Source organism: Panthera tigris, chromosome A1, assembly GCF_018350195.1.
Source record: "Panthera tigris isolate Pti1 chromosome A1, P.tigris_Pti1_mat1.1, whole genome shotgun sequence".
Classification (NCBI taxonomy): Eukaryota; Metazoa; Chordata; class Mammalia; order Carnivora; family Felidae; genus Panthera; species Panthera tigris.
Window position 1 is genome coordinate 25,642,619 of NC_056660.1, and position 15,030 is coordinate 25,657,648.

The 15,030-nt window shown below is 47.9% G+C and overlaps 2 long non-coding RNA genes across 2 annotated transcripts in view; one reads left to right on the plus strand and one right to left on the minus strand.

Annotated features, from left to right (window-relative positions):
* Positions 1–402: 402 nt before the first annotated feature.
* On the minus strand, positions 403–1,539 carry LOC122235542. The gene is made up of 2 exons (XR_006213601.1): positions 1,171–1,539; positions 403–744 (listed from the first exon to the last, which is right to left on the minus strand). It is a non-coding gene; the product is annotated as an uncharacterized LOC122235542 (long non-coding RNA).
* Positions 1,441–15,030, plus strand: part of LOC122235473 — a 142,686-nt gene continuing 129,096 nt past the window's right edge. Inside the window, exon 1 of the long non-coding RNA XR_006213573.1 lies at positions 1,441–1,630. This is a non-coding gene — a long non-coding RNA (uncharacterized LOC122235473). The remainder of the gene's footprint in view (positions 1,631–15,030) is intronic.

Here is a 15,030-nt window from a genome sequence, read left to right on the forward strand (position 1 = left end):
GAGGGCTGGGCAAAGGGCTTCTCTTCCTTTCTGTGTCTCTGATTATAGATTGCTGGGTCTGGAGGATGAGGATGGGCTGGAGTCCTGCCTGAGCCGGGAGTTGGGATGTACAGTATTGCTTTCAAGACCTTAGTCATCAGTAAACAGCTATTATGCTCGGGCTCTAATGTGCTCTCTCTTCTGCTGGGTCGCCTGTGGTTGCCATGGATATGGCTTTGTCTTTGGAGGCCTATAACCAAGGAGGATTTAAGTAAATCCTCATGGGTCAATATTACCATAGCCCACCCCACCCCACCCCCCTGACCCCTCCCCAAAAAAAAGAGAGAAAGAAAAAGAGAAAATGAGGCCACACTAAACAACTCCAAGAAATCCTTAAACAGTTCTGCACTCATCACCAAAACAACAACAAAAACCCCGGGCTTTAATTGCCGGAACTTACAGGGCACACATTTTAAAACTGTACTCAGAATTAGAAAGATGAGGTCCATTAATGGCTCTGATTGCAGCGAGTGTAAAATGATGGTATTTCCCGGTCTGGTGTTTTGGACAATATAAAGTTACATTTTGTTTTCTTGCCAGTGCTTAGTTTTTAGAATGCTTCTTGATTTGCCGTTTCTAAGATGTGTCATATTCCAGCATATAAACGAAGCTGTGTTTCAAGCAAACAGTAGTTGTTTCTGGCCACAGAGGATTCGGTGACATTTGGTAATGACTATGGAAGATGGGTAGATTGATTTAAGAAGGCTGAAAAAAGAAAGAAGACTGGGTCCTGAGCAGTGACCAAAGAGCTCCAGTGTCTTTGTTTGAAAACGCATGCACACTCCCCCCCGGGATTGCTCATAAGTCACCCCAGAGAAAGGTGCTGTCCCCTGGTAAAGCAGAGGTCAGAGGCTGAGAGCCCATGTGTGGCCACAGCCCCTCCATGCTTGGGTTCTTTGCTGGAGAGTTGCATCCTTTTAATGGGCTGCCCTTTGTGTATGTTTCTTTGTGTGTGTTTCCTGGGACCACACAGCTCAGGCAGAGAGGCAGGCTGTGGATGCTGGGATGAGGACCCCAGCCGAGGTACCCACAGCACAGAAAGGGCTGTTTCCGTAGCAGTGTTCATGCCGGCATCGCCAGGCTGCCCCCTTCCCTCCTGGTCACAACCTGAAGTTTTGTCACCCATCTTACTGGCTTCCGTGTTCACTGTCATTGGCAGCAAGACACTTCCAGTGAAGAAGTTGGGTCTGAGTTGCAATTACCCAGAGATCTCTTCCACTGAAGTGGGAAAAAGTGATGTCAATTTCCTCTCTGTGGGCTTTTCCTCTCTTGAGTTTTCACGAGTTTGTGTCAAACTCCAGATTAATCCACAGCCTCTCTTTGCTTGCCTTCCGAAACTCTCCCCAGTCCCTGCCTATCGTGTTACCCGGCAACCGTTGGGACTTCCCGAGTGGAGGATTATGACACTCTTGCTTTGATGCCAGGCGACCCAGTGCAAAGCCCCCTGTGATTGTCAGGAGCAGAGAAGGTGATAATGCTGCTGGCTGGTGGCCACCAGGGTCAGTGCTGGCCTGTCTGGACGAAAAAGGGAAGCTCACGCCTGAGCTGCCTCTGGAGGGTGCTGGGAGAAATGGCCTGCCTCCTACATCAGGTAGGAGTTGGCTCCCACCTTGCCCCCATCCTGCCTTGAGCTGCCTGGGAGGCCGAGGCCAAGTTCTAGAGTGGTCAGCAAACAGAGGCCCAGCTTCCGGGTTCGATGAGGTCTGTTGGGACGGGTGTCTTGGAGGCCTAACACAGCTTCAGGATGTGGGAGGAGTCCCCAGATAAACCTCTGCTAGGTTGTCTGAGCCGCTTTATCAGACTCTTGAGGAAATTCTGGTCCTCACGGCTTCCATGTAGTTCTTCCGGGACCACCACCAAACAGGATAGATTTCATGGAAAAGCTGAGGGCTGTGCTAATCCTTAGTTGGCAGCAGGCCAAGAGAGATAATTTTGATGTGGGTTAAAAGGAGTTTTCTGATTTTCCAAGCTGATAGATGGAAAGGAAAAGGGGATGTCTGGGGTTTGGATTTGCGGATGACGGAAAGGACCTGGGAAGGTTATGAACCTTTAAATAGCGTCCTATCTGTACCGTTACCAAAGATCCCAAGAAAGAAAAGGCAGAAGCAGGCAATGTGGTGTAGAGGGAAAGCCGCCATAGCTCTGATTTTAAATGAACACAAACAAAAGATGGAAGGAGGGGCACAACATGAAGGGTGTCACAAAAGAATAGCAGGAATCTGTATATTAGTGTCAGAAAAACTGAAGTCCAGAATACGCTAAGACTCATGAAATAGCAGCTGACATGAGAATAATGCTCTGTCATTTGCAAAGCATTTTCATGTAAATGATCACATGGATGCTCACAGTAATCCTGTGGGGGTGGGGGTGGGGCTGGGGGTGGGGTAGTTATTATCCTCAGAGTGTGTGGGGACTTCTCAGAGGCAAAGCTGGGATTTGAGCCCAGATCATCTTGGGCCAAATGCTGGGCCTTTCCACCACACCACATCACTTTTTGTTACATCATTTAGAAGTATATTTAGAGAAAGATGAGCAGGCCCATGGTCCCGGAGACAGTGTGACAGTAGGCAACACTAGGTGCTCCTATATTTTCTTCAGTTCATCACGAAGCAACACAATCTTCAAAGGATAGAACCAAATTTCTTCAAGTGGATGAGACCTTCAAGGAGAATCGAGTTCTGTAAGCTCAGGCCTGGACATCGTAGATGGCTGTTTCCAAAGGGACCTGAATTTCTCTTGCATGGCACTTACTTCAGAAATTGCTTGCTCAGTATCTGTGTTTTCCACTAGCCTTGGCATCTTGAAGGCAGGATCCATGGCCATCCTGTCCATCACGGTGTCCCCTTTGGCTGCCCAGGAAATGGATAAATAACTAACCACAGAGCAACGAGCAGTAATTTTGGTGAAATTATAGAGAATGGGAGGTATGCCACAGAGAGAGGCAGAAGTCATCATGATTTACCAAAAAAAAAGATTCTAGAGTCTACTTGCCAATTAACTAACATTAGTCTCTAAGGTATTTGTATTCATTTCAATGATAAAAATGAGGCCCAGATATAGAAAGTGACTCCCATGAACTCATTTCAGTCATCCCAGAGATCCAATCAGAACCTCTGTTTTGGGTCGGTCAAGGCTGAGATTGGGCCATCTGGGCTGTAATGTCAGGAATAAATGCAGGAAAGAAAGGATTTCAAGGCAAGAATCTTTTGTTTTAGAGTCTAGGCTCTGGTTTCAGAATGAATTGTTCTATTAAGTACTCAGGCTTAGTAGAAGCAGCTTTACTTTCAGCTTGTGCTAGAAGGTACATATTTTAGAGACGGCGGGAGAGGATACATTCAACACCAAAGCCAAGCGATGCTATCAGTTATCAATACTTAACCATCATGACCATAGGCACCAGATGTGCAAATGTGAACACAGGCAGAATGTTCTCTAGAAGACATTGACTGGATTCAACTAAAGCCAGATTTCCAGAGATTTCTGAAGCTCCACTCTTCTCAGGAAGGACATTAGTTAAAGGGAAGCTTCTTGGGGTGCCTGGGTGGCTCAGTCGGTTGAGCATCCGACTTCGGCTCAGGAAATGATCTCGTGGTCCGTGAGTTCGAGCCCCGCATCGGGCTCTGTGCTGACAGCTCAGAGCCTGGAGCCTGTTTCGGATTCTGTGTCTCCCTCTCTCTCTGACCGTCCCCCGTTCATGCTCTATCTCCCTCTGTCTCAAAAATAAATAAATATTTAAAAAAAAATTAAAAAAATAAAATAAAATAAAGGGAAGCTTCTCATCTCTTTTCCTGAACTCCAGGCACACCTTTCCAACTCCATGTGTGAACTTTCATGGGGCTGGAAGGACCTCGAGCTAAGTCCATCTCATGCCCTTATCCTCCTCATTCACTTCACGGTAGTCACAGCGGTCTTGTCTTCTCTTGGCTCCTCAACACACTCAGGTGTTCCTACCCCAGGGCGCTGGCACCTGCCGTTCTGTCTTCCAGAACCCTTCCCTAGATCATCATCCCCACCACTGGCTTGGTGTCATTCAGGCCTCAGCTCAGAATCTCCTGGGAGAGGCCTGCCTGACCCATTTCCTGTTGTATTTTCCTCATGGTGCTTTCATCACAATACAAAATTGTTTAATTTCTCTTCTCTCCCTTCTCCCTCCCCTTCTCCTCTCTCTCTCCTTCCTTGTGCCTCTTCTTCCTTGTTTGCCTTCCCCACTAAAATGGGGGCTCCATGAGGCTGCTCTTTATCGGTCTTGCTTGCAGACGTATCTTCAGTGCCCGGGACGGCACCTGAGCAGGTGCTCAGTATACATTTGTTGTGTGACTATGTTGACTCGCCCCACCTTCTTCCTTGGCTGCTTCCATTTAGAACACTTACGGACACTACAGTCGTCTATTTTCAACACATGGTAAATGAGGAAAGGTAAATGGAGACCATTTGAAAGCCCTTTGATATTCCGTAAATAGTCTTAATTTTTGAGGTGTTTCTGATAACCTGAAAACAATCCACAGTGACAGACTCAGATCACCAGTTCTGGAGGCATCCAGAGGCCGAAGGAACTGTCCTGCAGTACCGGAAACCTCAGGGAAAGCTGAGGAAAGGGAACCCAGTGACTCTATCTGAGAATGCAAAAAGCACTGCTGGCAGGAGATAAGCCTGCTCGGGGTCTCTCAAAATATCCTTTATTCAGATTATGTTGTGCCACCTGATCAGTGCCCGTGGGCAAGCTCAGGGTTGGAAGGGGCTAGGAGCAGGCCAAGGATAGGCAGTAAAAGGGAAGCTTGGGTGGCAGAGGAAGCTGAGGAAAACACGTCCCAGGAGGTACTGGCTCCAGGTTAGCATTTCTACTGATCTTCCTGAACGATGTGGGCATGCCCCTTCCCCTACCCTTTACCTCGGTTTGAAGAAACAGGGGTGTTAGTGGGGAAGGTAGGAAGGGGTGAGGCTGTCAGACCGTCTTGTGGAACAATACCCCCAATAACAGTCAATTAAATAAAATTCTGAGCTTAAGCAATACAGGTCTGCACAGCAGCTATGATGTCATTGATCCAATTGCCTTTTCCTCATTGTTCTGCCATCTTTGGACTTCGCCCTCATTTGGACTACCACATCCACATTTCAGCCAGAGGAGGAAAAGAAGGGGAAGGAGCTCAACTTTCAAGCTTACCACAAGGAAGGTGCACGGGTACTCTCCATTCTTATCCCATTGGCCAGAACTTTGTCCGTGGACATGCCTCAGTCCAAAGGAGTCTGGGAAATGTGGTCTTGAACTGGGTGGCCGTGTCCCACCTAAAAATTCCACAACCGTGAAAAAGAAGGAAGAGATGTATCAGGAAATGGTATTTCTGTCACAGGTGAGTGGAAGAAATTGCCTTGTGAATACGATGATGATTATCCTTTGCAACTGGCCCCGGGAAGAAGTAACTTCCCCGGGAGGAAAACCATTCGGCTGTCTGCCAGGTCTTTGCACGGCAAACTACAGATTTTGATAAACAGACCACTGCACACTTCTCCCTGGCAAGAATATAAAGCCCAGTGATAATAAGGCATATGAGTGCCGTAAACCCTAAGTAGCTGTTTTGAAGTCATCAGAATGCAGCACCTACCAGATAATTCACCCAATCTGTCAGAATGCTGCTTCCTGCTTCCACCATCAACCATTTGGAATTAACTCTAAAGCAGGTCTGCTGTGGAGTCTAAATCTAGAAATAGTAGAATGTAAGCTCTGGAGATATTAAATTTGTGGCAGGCACTTACTCACTCGATAGGTACCCACTGCACCAAGCTGGCCAATGGGGTGGGGCAGCTGTGATATTGAGAATGACAGAGATGTATGTTCACGAGTTCGGTGACAGAACATCTGCTTATGAATGAGGGCATTCACTCATTTGTTCATTCGTCCAACGACTATTTAGTGAACCCGTACTTTGAATCAGACCCACGGTACTGGGACATACTGATGAACAAGCAGGACAAGGACATATCCTTGCCTCAGAGGATATATTCTAGTGTGAGGAAAAAGGCAGGAAAGAAGAAAGCAAGCCTGTGAACAGACAGGATACTATAGAGTGATAAATACTGAAGGAACTAAATAGAGCGGTGATGGAGAACTTGGGCAGTGAATAGGAGGGTCAGTGAGGGCCTTTCTGAAGTGATGGTTGAATCCTGAAGGATGAGAAGCCAGCCACATGGGAAGCCAGGAGCAGGGAGGTGGCAAAGAGCTTGTGTGTTAGTGTGTCTGGTGTGGCCGGAGTGTTTTGAGTGAGGGGACACTGATGCAAGATGAGACTGACTGGACAAGGCTGGTCCCAGAGAGTTTTCTGGAAAGGTGGAACTTGAGCCGATCCTTTCAGGACAGGTAAGGTTCGAGTCTGCGAGAGGGGAAACATTTGCAAAGTAGGGTGAGCTGTGAGGGGCTTGAGCCAGGACGGTGCCGACCCAAGATGGTGGGTGAGAAGGGTTCCTGATGGGAGGAGTGAGAGAAAAGGCTGGAAAGGCAGCCTCAGGAAACTTCTGGAAGGCAAAGGGACTTGAATTCTCAAAGATCATGTACAGCCATTTGATCAGGAGAGAGGCATGATCGAAGCGTGGTTTTAGAAAGATTTTCTACAAGCTAGGTAGTAGCCTCTCAGTCTTGGCACTATTGATGCTTTGGGCCAGATCATTCTTTGTTGTGAAGGATCCTGTACACTGCAGGATGTTTAGCAGCACCCCTGATCTCTAAATGCCAGGAGCACCCACCTTCCTAGTCCTGACGATCAAAAATGTCTCCAGATCTGGCCAAATGTCCTAGGGGGTGGGGGAAGGGAAAATCACTTCTGGTTGAAACCACTACTTTAAAAAAAAAAATGGTTTTGTTTATCTTTATGTTTTTGTTTTTGAAATCAGAGTTTGGACCTGAAATATCTTGATCATTGACTGTTTTCTCTCACTATGATTGTAAGGACGTAGGAACTACAGATTTAAATAGGAAGGCAACCTTAAGTTGTAGTTACTGAATATTTTTGACTTAAAGTTTAAGAAAAGCTTATACAAATAAGTTTTAATTCACTCTAAAATGAAGTTTTGCAAGCTTTGAGGGATCTTTCCTCTGCTCTGCCATCCCTTGATGTTTTCGATCTTCTTACAGTGTGTCCCCCTCTACTCGGGTGGATGAGCTCCTTAAGGCCACCCCTAGGGGGATTGGGGGAGGTGGGGCACAGAAGGAAACGCCCTTTTCCAGCCAGGAGATGTGTACACTGAGCTGAAAAAACATTAAGGAGGATTGTTTTGAGATTTTTTTCAGACCCTAAATTGTTTTTTGTTTAAAAAAAAATTTTTTTTAATCTTTATTTTTGAGAGAGTGAGAGAGAGACAGAATGAGGGCAGGGGAGGAACAGAGAGAGAGGGAGACACAGAATCCGAGGCAGGCTCTAGGCTCTGAGCTGTCAGCACAGAGCCCGACGTGGGGCTCGAACCCACGAACCGTGAGATCATGACCTGAGCCGAAGTCGGACACTTAACCGACTGAGCCACCCAGGTGCCTCCAGGCCCCTAAATTTAAATTAGCTTTGTGGGAACTCTTTGGGATTAACTCCCCCTCAAAACACCCCCTGACATATATCCCTTCGTGGCTTCCCTTCTCTAGATGATATTTGAAAGATATGCAAGAGAATATGAAGAACTCCAGAGAAAATGTATTTTTTAAAACATTTTTTTTTAAGTTTATTTATTTTTAAGAGAGAGATAGAATGTGAGCTGGGGAGGGGCAGAGAGAGAGGGGGACACAGAATCCGAAGCAGGCTCCAGGCTCTGAGCCATCAGCACAGAGCCTGACGCAGAGCTTGGGCTCACAAACCGTGAGATCATGACCTGAGCTGAAGTCAGATGCTTAACCGACTAAGCCACCCAGGTGCCCCATGGAGAAAATGTATTTTTAAAACCTATCTTCCTATGTCTTAAAAAAAAAAAAATTAATGTTTATTTATTTTTTGAGAGAGAAATCATGAGCAGGGGAGGGGCAGAGAGGGAGGGAACAGAGGATCCGAAGCAGGCTCCAAGCTGTCAGCAGCGAGCCCCTTGTGAGGCCCGAACTCACAAACCGTGAGATCATGACCTGAGCTGAAGTTGGATGCTCAAGCCACCAAGCCACCTAGGTGCCCCTCCCTAAGTCTTTTAAATAGTATTCTGGGTTGAGTCGCAAATTCACCCACCCTCCCACCCCAATTCATGTCGGCTTGGAACCTCAGATTTGGAAATAGTCTTTGCAGGCGTAATTAGTTATGATGAGATGACACTGGATGAAAGTGGATCCTACACCCAGTGAATGGTGTGCTTAAAAGAAGGGGGGACCCACAGAGACACAGTGGGAAGGGGGCCATGTGAAGAAGGGGGCAGAGGTTGGAGTGACACAGTACAAGCCAGGGAACACCAGGATTGCCCGGAGCCAGAGAAGCGGAGAAGAGGCAAGGAGGCATCTTCCCCTTGGGAGCTACGACAGCCACGGACACCTTGACTTTGGACGCGTAGCCTCCAGACCTCCGACAGAACGGATTGCTGTTGTTTTAAGCCCTGCCGTTTGTGGTAATTTGCGGTAATTGCAGCCCTAGGAAATGAATACAAATGGTTATGTTATAATCGGGTTTAGTTTTTTTGTTGACACGTGGGCTTGCTAGTTTCTGCTTCAGACTCCTTGCTTTTCAGAGCTGGCCGTTAACTTGCAGCAGAAGGCTAACCTTCGGCCACAGGCTTCACCAATCGGTTCTAAACGAGACCCGCTTCATTCCCGTGCCACCGAAACCACAGCCTGCAATCCTGGGCGACGCACAGGTCTCCCCTCGGAAGCCTGCACGTGGCAGAAACGCTTCCTTCAAAGCAAATTCCAAGAAGCGAGGCCTGGGTAGTCCTCTGGGGTGGGCGTTGGTGGGTCATGGCTCCCGGTGTCCTAACTAAAGGAGAGGATGCAGCGACTCTAAATTAAAGGGGAAAAGGGGAGGCTTCTGGTCAGATCCCAGAGAGGAACAGTGGGGAGGTGAGTCAATGGTTGGTGGATGTGGGAATGGGAGGGAGAAGCAAAGGGGGGGGGGGCAGAAGGCTGGGATATCAGGGGATGGGGAATGGGAGTGGGGGGAGAGAAAGAGAAGGACAGCTGAATCCTTTCAAGAGGGGAGGAAAATGGTCTTAATTTACCATAGGCGAAAACAAAAAAGGAAGATTACACAACAGTTTTAATGACAGGGTTTCTGTCACTCACCCTGATAGTAGTAATTATGTTTATTATGCGGATTTGGTGGTGAAGGTGCTGTCCTGCTCAGCCCGTGCTGCCGAGGGGATCAATGGAGGCGGTTGATAGCATCCACCAAATAAAGCCTGGGAGGTCTGGACATCCTCAGTTATAATTCTACAAACACAGTTGCTTAGGAAATCAGCACTTCAAATTAACTAAAGCAGGTAGACATATTCTCCTCCTTTACGCTGTATCCTTACTATGTCCTGTGTTTATTTCTCTGCTGTTGGAGGGGGTAGACACTTGCCTGGTTTTATCTTTAGCCAAAAGAAATAATTTGCACACATGTCTTTAGAAGAGAAATAAGTGACTATATTGCTTGTCTAGAAAACAACTCAGAAATTCATCTCACCTTTAGGTGAGGAATGAGGGGAGGTGTGGGGAGTGTTGGGTGGGAGCAAACTGTTCCCCCGGCAGCCAGGGAGCAAACATTGCCTGCTGTTGGCTTTGGATAATTTTACCTCATTCAGAAACACCTATTCAGCAACTGTTGTATGACAGGCACTGGTATAGGCTCTTTGGATAAAGACTTTTTTTTTTTTTAATTTTTTGGTAATGTTTATTTTAAGAGAGAGAGAGAGAGTGAGAGTGCGCGTGCACCCAAGTGGGGGAGGTGCAGAGAGAGAGACAGAGAGAGAGAGACAGAATCTGAAGCAGGCTCCAGGCTCTGAGCTGTCGGCACAGAGCCTGAAGCAGGGTTCAAACCCATGAAGTCTGAGATCATGACCTGAGCTGAAGTTGGACACTTAACCAACGGAGCCACCCAGGCTCCTGGAAATGGTTTTTTAAAAAGGGTTTGAGTGTTTAGTAGAAAGATTGATGATTAAATCATTCATTCATTCATAAAACAGTTATCGACTCCCTTCCATGTGCCAGAGACTGTTCTGGCACTTGCGATACAAGGATAAACTGAGCCGATGAAGGCTTGAAGTCAAAGACGTATGTGTTGAGTGGATGAAGGAAGCCCCCTTTGGGCCTGGGGGAGTCAGGGAAGCTTCCCAGCATATCTGTCAAAGCTTGGAAGGTGCCGAGGAATGCCTGCTGGCTGTTCTTTTAACTGAGACTTTAAAGTTGTTGCAAAGTTTATATGTGATAATCATCACCATCGCCCTTCTTAAAAACTGGAAAGTGACCTGGCAGAGAAAACCTAGCATCTCAACAAAGGATGTTTCAGGATGAGGCTTTTTGTTATTCATCTACTCACTCTGTACAGACTCATCCACCCTCCAAGCGTTAACTCCCTGGTGGCTGATGACCCCAAAATGCTCAGTGATCCCGGAGTTCCAGGTTCTCCACCTCCCAACCTCGGTGACTGGCCTGGCGTCTTCCAGATACCTCGTCAGCCCGGGGCCGTTCCTCTCCCTGCTTTCCTTGGGCTAAATCATTCTCTGAACTGTCTCCTCGCAGCCACTGCTTGGGACTGACTTTCCCTGTGCATATGACCAGGGCCTGTGGATTTGTCCAGGACTCCAGGGGCCAGGGAGGGCCTGGGTAATTTCCCAACACCCTCTGGGTCTTCTCCCTCCAGGTGGGGCTCACAGTCCGGGGCCCACAGCACAACAGAAAGAGGAAGACGCTCCTTTCTCTCATTACTCCCTGGAGGGTTTCTTGAACCCCCCCCCCCCACCACCTTTACTCCGGAAAGCAGGTGGGTTCCCTCCAGCTCTGGTGAGTTTCAAATTCTTGGACTGTGAAGGATCCATTGGAGACTCCCTCTAAGGACTAAGAACGGAAGAATCATTTTGCCAGTAGCTGTGCTAGGGCCTGGGAGTGCCAGGGACTGGTAGGAAGGTGTGTGTGTGTGTGTGTGTGTGCCCACTTTACAAACTCCTCCCCTGCTTCCAGAGGTCGTGGGCTCCTGGCAGGGGTGGGGGGGTCCGACTACTCTGTCATCTCTGTAGGGTTCCTGCTCCTGCTGCGAGGCTCCCCTTTTTGACAGCAGGGTTGGTATTTTCTCTGTAGCCAGCAGGCTGCGAGACGAGATGTGTGCCCTGGTGGTGTGGGAGGCACGGAGTTTGCCTCCTGCTCCTGCTAAATGAATCATGTTAACCTAATACTCAGAGGCAGGCTCCTTCTGCACCGTGGCTACACCCAAAACCGGGTGAGGAAGGCCTCCTGAGCCAGGCGCTCGGTTACACAGTTCCTTGGTGGGGTCTCACTCCGGGTCCTACCTCGTGCCTTCTGTACCCATGCTGTCACCCCTGAAATGTAGACATCCGAGGGCCATCACTAATTCACTAGGTGTCCTCCTTCAGCCTGGGCATGCATTTTTAATTAACTTTTATATCAAGACTCAGGTGACACGGCCCTACCCCCTTCTCTGTCCTCTTGGAACATAGCTAAAGTCAGCTGTGAGCTGTTATTCCACACAGAGGAGCTCTTGCCAGTGTCTTCCCTGCAAAGCGGCAGTTGCTACTTATTTGCAGACTATTTTAAATATTTCATGGAATTAATTTCAGATTTAGTGTCTTCATCAGATTGCTAGGAGGGTACTTGTAGATTAATACGTCCAGGCCTCCTATTTTATAGTTGAAAAAAAAAGTGAGACTCAGAGACGTTAAATCATTTTCCCAAGGTCACACAGCAAGTTTGTAGGAGGGCCCACATGAAAGCCTAGGTCTTCTGAGTCCCAAGCCTAAGCCCCTTCATTATACTATGAATTCTCTAAGATGATAAATTTAAATCCAGGCAGTGGCCTGAACCCCCCCAACCCCTAATTCCAAACGAAATCATGAAACAAAATCTTGAAAGTGACCCAGTCTTCAAGAGAAAGAGTGAAGTATGGTCATTCACAGAGGATGAGCAAAAGGCATTATTGTTATTTGGTTCTTTGTTGTTTGAGGTCCACAGCGATAAAGGCATTAAACTCTCGAAGCAGAAACCAAAAAGTGCCAGGAGAAAAAAAAAGAAAATCTAAAATAAGACCTCAAAGAAAATAGAAACTGGCATATAAATCGTAAGTTATGGTAGGTTGCATGCAGAGAGCCATCTGAAGTGGAAACAGGCTGCAGGGCGCATCAGAAAAGGCGAGGACTCGAGTCTGATAGCCAAGGTTCTGAATCTCGGTTCGAGCGTTTACTAAGGGTGGTTTGGGGGCAGTTCATTTCTCAGAGCTTCGGTTTCACCCTTTGTAAAAGGAAGCTGACATCTGTGGCAGAGCGGTGATGTGAGGAAGGGCCCGCAGGCGCCCGGTGGTGCCTCGTCTGCAGCTGGCGCTCAGTATGTGGTAAAATGTGTGACTGCCTGTACCTTGAATTGCAGGGTAGACCCTGGCAGGCTGACGCCAGCCCCAGCCCCCAGCAAAGGGCTGAAGGGGGGGCCCCGCCTGGACCAGGGGACTCGGGTTTGTTCCTGGTGAGGATTTAGAATGCTTCCTCTCTGTTCTTGTGCCTTCTAATGGGTGGTTTTTCCCCCGGGGGACGGTTCTGCCCTGAGGGGGCATTTGGCAAGCAGACAGCGTTTATCCTCTTAGACTAACATTCAGGTTTGACTTGTGGATGCAAAGCTAAGCTTCACAGAAGATGGGAGGAAGTTCTGATTTAGGGGGGCTTCTTTATTTGGTTTGTATTGTGTGATGATGTTTTTCTTCAACCTCTTTAGCAACCCCTAGGGCCCTAGGCTAGATGTCAATTCAACCCTTTGACAGACATCTCTTGTTTCCTTTCCTCCTTCCTCTGGTGGTCGTATCCTGATTTTCTCTGAGAAAACTACCCTGCTGCACTCACTGTCCCTGTGGGGAAGCAGATACGGGAATGTGACCATTGTACCACAGGCCCACAGTGGCTGGTCAGCAAGGGACATGGACCAATTAGTGCCAGAGCTTCTATAAACTGTGGGGGAGAGGCTCTCATTTTTCTCTGGGTACACTGAGGAGAGAGGATATGATAGGAAAAGACAGGATTCAGTAGGCAGAGAGGGAAACGTTAGGACCCGAGGTCCCTGGGTGGGGACAAACACATATTTTGGAACAATGCTGGGAGCTCATCTGAGCACAGCAAACCCCCTCAGGGGTAAAGTTCCTCTTCAGAATGTAACAGACACGACCTACTCCCCCTCAAGTTTCCCTCAGGAATTTAACTAAAAAGAAGTAGCAGCCCATAAAATGTACGACCCACAAGGAACGTTTGGTCATAGACCGCCCCTCATACAATAGAAATGAGCCGATCAACAAGGAACGACTAGACATTTAGAGTTACCTGCCCAATGAGGGTAGAACCTGAGAAGAAACAGGGGAGAAGGACAGGGGGCCGACCCAAACCCTATAAAACATTGTCCCTTGCCTATAGTCCGCGGGCACTCACTTTTGGATGCCCCCTCTCTGTAAAGAGTTTTTATACTATTCTTACTTTCTGATCTTATACTCTAATAAACTTTTGCCTGCTGCTCATTTTATTTTGTGTCCACCTCTTCGTTCTTTGAGCGGTGAGACAACGAACGCCAGGTCTGAGGTAAAAAAGCCTGCAACAGGATACAGGCCTCAGGATGCAGAAGTTATCTCGTACACAGGGAGGTGTGTGGGGATGATGGGCCTTCCAGGGAAAGCAGAACAGAGAAAAGAGTGAGCCCCAGTGACACCTTTCAGGCCTCAAACCCCAACCTGTCTGTACTTTTTACTTATTTGAGCCAATAACTCTCCTCCTTTTTAAAAAGCATGACATAGTTTTAATTATGTTTCAGTCATTTGTCACTGAGAGTCCCGGTGAAGACAAACCAGGAGGTTGGATATAATGAGCTGGGAGGAAGCACGCGCCCTCTGAGAGCACTTTTCAAACTGAGGAGTTTCTACAGAACCATATTGCTGTAGAAGCATTTTTCCTCTGGGAGGACGCTTTGCAGCTTCTATTATTATTATTATTTTCACTTATTTTTTTGCCTGCCCAACATCTGAACCTCTTTCCAAAGGAGTTGTGGTGGGCCTAGAATGGCTGGAAAAGCCAGATATATACCCCCGAAGGCAAGGCTTTGGGTACTTCATCTAGGTGTGGCCAATTAGATCGTCTGGCTTGGATTTAGAATCTGGAAGGAGTCACCTGGATGGCTCCGTCAGTTAAGCGTCTGACTCTCGGTTTCAGCTCAAGTCGTAATCTCACAGTTTGTGAGTTCGAGCCCAGCATCGGGCTTTGCACTGACAGCGCAGGGCCTGCCTGGGACTCTCTCCCTCCCTCTCTCTCTGCCCCTCCCCTGCTCGCTCACACTTTCGCTCTCTCTCAAAAGGAATAGGGGATGGTGGGGGAGTTTGTTCTGGCAGCAACAACAGTGGATTCCAGGGCAGCAGTGGCCATGGTGACCCCAGTGGGGTCCAGTCCCCAGTGTCATTTCTGGTGTCCAGTCAGTGTCCAGCAGTGGCCACAGGAGTGTGTCTCCGAGTTGCCCAAGGGCCCTTTTCCCTGCCTGTTTTCCCGAGGCAGCCTCTCCGGCCTTCCCTTGATTATGTAAACTACTCACTATTCTCTTAATAGATTATTTCCTGCTTCAACTGGTCAGTCACTTCCTGTTGCCAGAACCATGAAAAGGCCTCCTGAGAGAGGTCCCATCTGCTACTTGCATCAGCAGATATTGCTGTGTGACAGTATAACTCAGTGGCTTGAAACAATGGGTATTATTGTTCAACGATTTGGTGGCTTGAAGAGGACAGAATTTCATTTCTGTCTCAGATAATAGTATGAGGTAGGTGTCCCAGATTGGCATGTGGGTCTGCTCCATACAGCCATTCACTTCTTCTCCATTTCTTC